A 5,884-nucleotide genomic window follows, 5' to 3' on the forward strand; every position below is an offset into this window, starting at 1 on the left:
CATTCCCATTTCAAAAATGGTCTCTAAGGCAGAGTGATTTGGCGGGGTTGGGGGTGGGAAGCAAGGCAGAGAATAAGTAGTATACTCCTAAGCAGGCCAACCTACATAAGGCCCGAGAGAAATCAGGTTAGCCATAGCGTGCTTTTGCAGACAACAGAAAAGGAAATGATTTTTAAAAATTAGAAGATAAAAAATTAAGAGAAATGAGACTTACCTGGGAAAAGCAAACTTTTTTTTTTTTTTTTTTTTTTTAAACGTCCTCTTCATCGTGTACTTTTGTGCTAGTCACCTGGTTTCCCATACAAGGATTGTGTGGTCGTGTATCTGATACATTTGGAACACTGAAACAAGTTGATGTGTTCTCTGCATAAGGTATCCGTAGACGCTTGGCCCTTGTGTAAACCTTCCAGCATTACAGACCACAGCTTCCAAGGCCATCAGTGTCGACTGTCCTACGAACGTCACCACTGCTGTGGCATCTGGGTGGCTCAGTCTGTTAACTGTCTTTGGCTCATGTCATGATCCGGGGGTCCTAGGATCAGGTCACAGGTCAGGATCCCTGCTCCGGGGAGAGCCTGCTTCTGTCTCTCCCTCTGGTGCTCCCCCTGTACGTGTGCCCTCAATTTCTGTCGAAAAGATCAATAAGATCTTAAAACATAAAAAGGAAGTCACCGGTGTTTTCACTTTGGCGAATACTTCTGCAGTCATTGAGAGACCCCTTTTTTGTTAAGTCATAAAAGAAAGATGTTTCTTCAGCTGAAAGCAAAACCGTGAAACATTTGGCATTTTGAAAAAGAACATTAGGAGATAAGGTAGACACGCAGAGTGACTTGGGATGTTCAAAGCGTGGTGTCACTCTGGCTCACAATCGTCTATTTCTTTGAGAGGTCTTTGGCCGCCTTTCCAACCTTCTGGGCAGGTGATAGTATATGCGGCGTGTACACGGGTAAAGCGTCAGTGACAGCATTTAGAAGAAGGTGCTCCGATCCATCCATTTGCGGTCCAGGTGGATTAATAAGAGACACAGCTGTGGTGCGGGGCTTGACGTCCTTTTTTCCGGGTGTGGATGCCAGGGTAGCGTTCCGTCGTGATGGGCCTTGTTTCTTAGGCGGCTTTCCCCTTCCTCCTGAATCTGGGGGCTTCACGACACGAGCAGAGGGTTTTGGCGGTGGAAAAGCTGAATGAGATTCCGCTTCTAGAAACTGGACAAAAAGGTCTGAAAAGGAACGCTGGGCCACAGCTTGGTGATTTGGTTTCGCAGGGGTGTTGGGGGCGCTTCTGGATCCAGGCCCCCCAGTCCCCCCGCTGGGCACACCCGCGGGCTCCCGGCTGCGCAGCTGCCGCAGCTGGTCTTCTCGGATCCCCAGCGTGCTTGCCATCAAGCTCAACGCTTCCTGCCGTTCCGCATCCGCTGCCTGGAAAGCTCCCACGAAGAGTCTCCTTAGGAGGGCTTTGTCCGCCATTCCTTCGGACTGACTGACTAAGGTCATCAGTCTCCTCTGTGTGTCCTCCAGGATTTCCTGCTGGACCTCGTTCTGTTTCTTGAACTCTTGGAGTCGGTCCTCCTTCTCCTCCAAGTCGGCATTGGTTTGATGCAAACGTCCCTGTAAGGACTTCAGGTTTCCTTCTAGGGCGTCTGCCTTTTCCATCCATTCGGCCAGTTCCAGCTTCAGGCTCGCTAGGGTCTGATCACAGCGCCTTCCCTCTTCCTGGGAGGCGGCAAGCCGGAGCACAGCTTCCTCCTTCTGCTGGGTGACCACGTGCAGCTGCTCCCGCAGCGACGCTACCTGCAGCCTGGCTCCGTGGCTGGCCTTTTGCATGGCAGCGGAAGACCAAACGAGTTTTCCCTGCAAGACCGTCACTTCCTCTCTCAGCTGAGCCACTCGGTCCTCCGAGGCCAAAGCTTCCCGGCGACGAGAATCTTGGGCTTCTGCAGCGAGCTGCCGCCCTCTCTCCAGCTCCTGGGTGAGGCGCAGCTCTCTCTCTCGTAGCTGGTGAACCTCCTTCTGGAGGGCGCGGGCTTCCGTTTCTTTCTGTGTCAGTGCCAACACGACGTCATCTCTCTCCCGCTGACACGCAGCTGCCTTTTCCTGCGTGGACCGAACGGCGGCGGCGAGCCGGTTCAGTTCCCCGGTCTCGCCCTCCTCTTTCTCTCGCAGCAGTTGCTCCAAGGCCAGGGCCTTCTCTCTCATCGCAGCATGCTGGGATGCCTCCTCTCTCTGCGTCACTGACAGCAGCCGATTGGTCTCTTGCAACGCCCGATTCTCCATGTCCTGTTCTCTAGATCGTTCCACGATCTTGGCGTTTTCCTCTCTCAGGCGACACACGTCCATTTCGAAGTCTGCCACCCTCTCCTTCAGATTGGTGACCGCCTGCCTCAGCAGCTCGTTCTCACTCAGCTGGCCACAGAGCTTCTCCTGTAAGGAAAGCAGCTCCTCACTTTTCGCTTGGGTTCGGAGCTCCTGAGCCCGAAGGCAGTTTCGCAGAAGGGCCGGTTTCTCCGTCGGCCGTTCCGTGTGGGAATCGGCATCGCTGTGTTCCCGTGCTTTGCCTTCTCCTTCCCCCGTGGCAGCCCCCGAAGCAATCCATCTCTGCTGATCTTCCCGGAGGGTTCGGATCCTTGTCTCTTTTCCTCGCCCTGGTTTTCGGAGCTCTTCTACCTCCTCTCCGATCACCTGAGAGGCCTCACTCACGGGGTCAGATTTCACGGCCTTCCGGGAGTCGCTGGAGGTCTGGAGGAAAATCACACCAAGGTTCCCTAAAAGGAGGTCCTTGGCATTGCAGAGCTCCCCGATGCGGAGCTGCAGTTGGGCCAGTTCCTTCTCTAGCTCGTGGAAGTTTATTTCATGTCCCTGGTAAGTTGGGATCTGGTCCAGAGAGGCTGCCTGCGGTTTCAGAACGTTCTCGCTGTTGGGGCACGCCCACGCCTGCAGTTGTCGCAGATGTGTCTGAAGCTGGGGGGACTCCCGCTTCAGATTTTGGACGGTGGTCAGCACCTGCTCTTTCCACTCCTCCAGGATCTTCACTCGCTGTGTTAACGTGTCCCGTTCCTGGAGAAGCTGCTGGAACTGATGGATTCGACCTCCTCGAACCCCATGACCAGGGCTGGGTGTTTGCAGGATCCTCAGGAAGGTCTGGCATAGCTGACTCAACGCAGCCACCTCCAGGTCTTTTTCTCGAATCACGTGTGACAAGTCCCGAATCCTTTCTGTACACACCTCCTGGCCGCTGCTTTCCACTCTGGTGGACAGTTTTTGGTTTTCCTCTTGCGCCCTCTGGAGGTCCGCTTCCTTGGCAGCAAGTCGATGGGTCATTTCGTGATAGTCCCTTTCCAGATGGCTCTTCTCCCTCATCTTCTCGTTCAGGATGGCCAAGATCTGTTGGCTTTTCAAAGCACACTCTTGCAACTGCTGCTGAAGCTGTTCCACGTGCCTGTTCTGGCTGTGAGAAGCCTCCGAGATTCTGCTGGAAAGACCCTGAATCTCCACATCCTTTTGCTGGATGATCCGAGTGAGTTTCCCGATCTCCTCTCTGGAGAGCCGATCCACTTGCGCGGTCAGCCGGACGTTCTCTTCAGTGAGAAGCTTCGTCTCCGGGTCCTGTTCTTGGATCCCTTGGACTAACCTTTGAATTTCAGCTTGAGATGGATCACGCTCTTCACTTGCGTTCTCTCTGGGGAGAGGCTGGCTTGCTCGCACCTCCTCGTCCTCACAGGGTTCTCTCGGAATGTGCGGGCTTTTGTCGGGCACCTGGGCTCTCAGCTCTTCCAGCGTGACTTGCAGATTCCGAATCATCTCGTCTTTGGCTGCGAGGAGCTGAGCGCGTTCGGTGTTCATCTCCTCCTGCCGGTGTTGAAGACGGTCCACCTTCTCCTTCTGCTCCTGTAAGGACTGAAGCAGTGCTCTCTTCCCCTGCTGCTGGTTGTGAATGATCTTCTGTTGTTCTTGTATCTCCTCCTCGAGATCATCTTTTAACCTGTTGAGCTGAAAGACCTCACACTCGAGTTCTTCAATCTCCTCTAGGACTTTCGGGTCAACCAGAGGGACAGCGCGACTCTGTTGTGTGAGGCGCTCCGGGTCTTGGTCCACAGGAGGGTGTTGGTCGGTCGTGGATGGGAGACGCACGTCTTTGTCCTCCACGGATGCGGGTAAGACGTCATGGCTTCTGAAGGTTTCGGTCGACTGGCCGAGTTCCTCCTGAAGCTCTGGCCTCTCGCGGAGTTCCTTGATGTACTCCTCTTGCTCCCTGAGGCATTCTGTCAGTTGGTTCTGCTCCTCCAAAGCAAAGGACAGCAGTTCCTTCGTTTCCTGGTGCTCGGCGTCCATCTGCTCGATCCTCTCTTGGAGGTGTAGTATCTCCAGGTCTTTCTCCTGACCGAGTTTAACGGAATGGCCATTGTCTGCGGGTGACCATTCTCTGAGGCTTTGTTCCGTCTTGTGTTGGAAAAGCTTCTTTTCGGCCCGACACAGTTTGGCCACTAACCGTCCTTTCTCTATCTTTAAAGCCCTCACGGCGATGTTGTTCTTTAGGGAATCCTCGTTGTTGCGCAGAACGGATTCCTCCAGCTGATGGGTTGCGTCTTGGAGCTGACGAACCAACTTCTCCTTTTCTGCTCGGAGGTCGGAAGCAAGGTTGTTCAGACTGTCGTTGAGCCGCTGCATTTGTGTAAGCTGCTGCTTCAGCCTTCTGAGATCCATTTCCCTCTCCTCCAGAAGGTCACGGTTCACGTTCCCGGCAGCATCTCGGTTTTGCAGGTCTTGCACCTGTCGCTGGTAGTCCATCAGTTGTTTGCGGTGCCGGTCAGTGAGGTCGGCCAGCTTCTGCCGGTGGGTGTTTTGCAACACGGCCACTTCCAGCTGATGTTTGTCCATTTCCCGCATCTGCTTCTGCTGTAGGTCCCTGATGTGGCTCTTCAGTTTCCACACTGTTTCTGGGTCGATGGTATTTGGTCCCTGGGTGGAACACGGGCACAACATCTTCCAGTGAGTCACTTCAGCCTCCAGCGTTTCTGTCTCAGGGAGGCGTCTATTGATCTGTGTCTGGGATGAGATGACATCAGCCACATCCATGGCGTCCCCAGGGAAGGTCCCTTTCCCCAGCACATGTCTGTGAATATCAGAGATGTCCCTGGTCAAAGAGGTGTGGCTGCTGTCCACGGCCCCTAGGGTATGGCCTAGGCCACAGCCCAGCCCACCAGCCCAGGAGAACATCTGGCGGTCATACAACTGCCCTGGTCCGCGGTGAGAAAGCGTCCAGTCCAGCCGGACTACCCCGCCAAGTGTCACAGAACCCCTGCGTGCGCCAGGCTAAGAATCAAAAGCCAACCGCCATTGTTTCCAAGCAGCACCTCGCGCGCGCTCCCGCGCCCCCCCCCCCACCTCGCGCGCGCTCCCGCGCACCCGCGCTCCCGCGCTCCCGCAAGCCGCCTCCGCAGCCGCGGCCGGTCAGGTAGTTCCGAACAGCCAAGACCCTGGGGCCCCTCATCGCGGCAGCTCCCCACACCAGGCTTGGGCCCTTGCCCTCCTTCCCCTGCTTGGCTGGCTGTCCTGGGGCGGCCCCTCGTGCATGCTCCTGCCTGACTGCACCCAGGTGCCTGCCGCCAGAAAATGCACCTGGCCCTGGACGTCCCCCTAAGTGGGGTCGCAGTACACAAAGTGCGGCGGCATGAGCTTTCCACGCAGTAGCATCTCTTTCATTGAGGTGGAAAGTGCAGTCAGACGCATCCGTCCAGCGAGGAGAGGGGACCCGTGGTGCATTTCAGGGATGTCTACACCAGCGCAGACGACGGGCCTCACGGAGCCTTTGGGTATTGCCAGCCTCCAGAGACTCCAGAGGGTCCTGCCCCTCCTTGCCCCGTCAGCCCTGCAGGAACAGCTCCGCCCGC

General features: G+C 55.7%; 1 pseudogene across 1 annotated transcript; it reads right to left on the minus strand.

The window, feature by feature from the left end:
- Nucleotides 1-872: 872 nt before the first annotated feature.
- Nucleotides 873-5,484, minus strand: LOC309854252 (thyroid receptor-interacting protein 11 pseudogene; annotated as a pseudogene). Its single transcript has 2 exons — nucleotides 5,379-5,484; nucleotides 873-4,924 (listed from the first exon to the last, which is right to left on the minus strand). The product of its transcript is annotated as a thyroid receptor-interacting protein 11 pseudogene (transcript).
- Between the last annotated feature and the right edge of the window lie 400 nt (nucleotides 5,485-5,884).

Source organism: Mustela nivalis, assembly GCF_964662115.1.
Source record: "Mustela nivalis genome assembly, chromosome: 19".
Lineage (NCBI taxonomy): Eukaryota > Metazoa > Chordata > Mammalia > Carnivora > Mustelidae > Mustela > Mustela nivalis.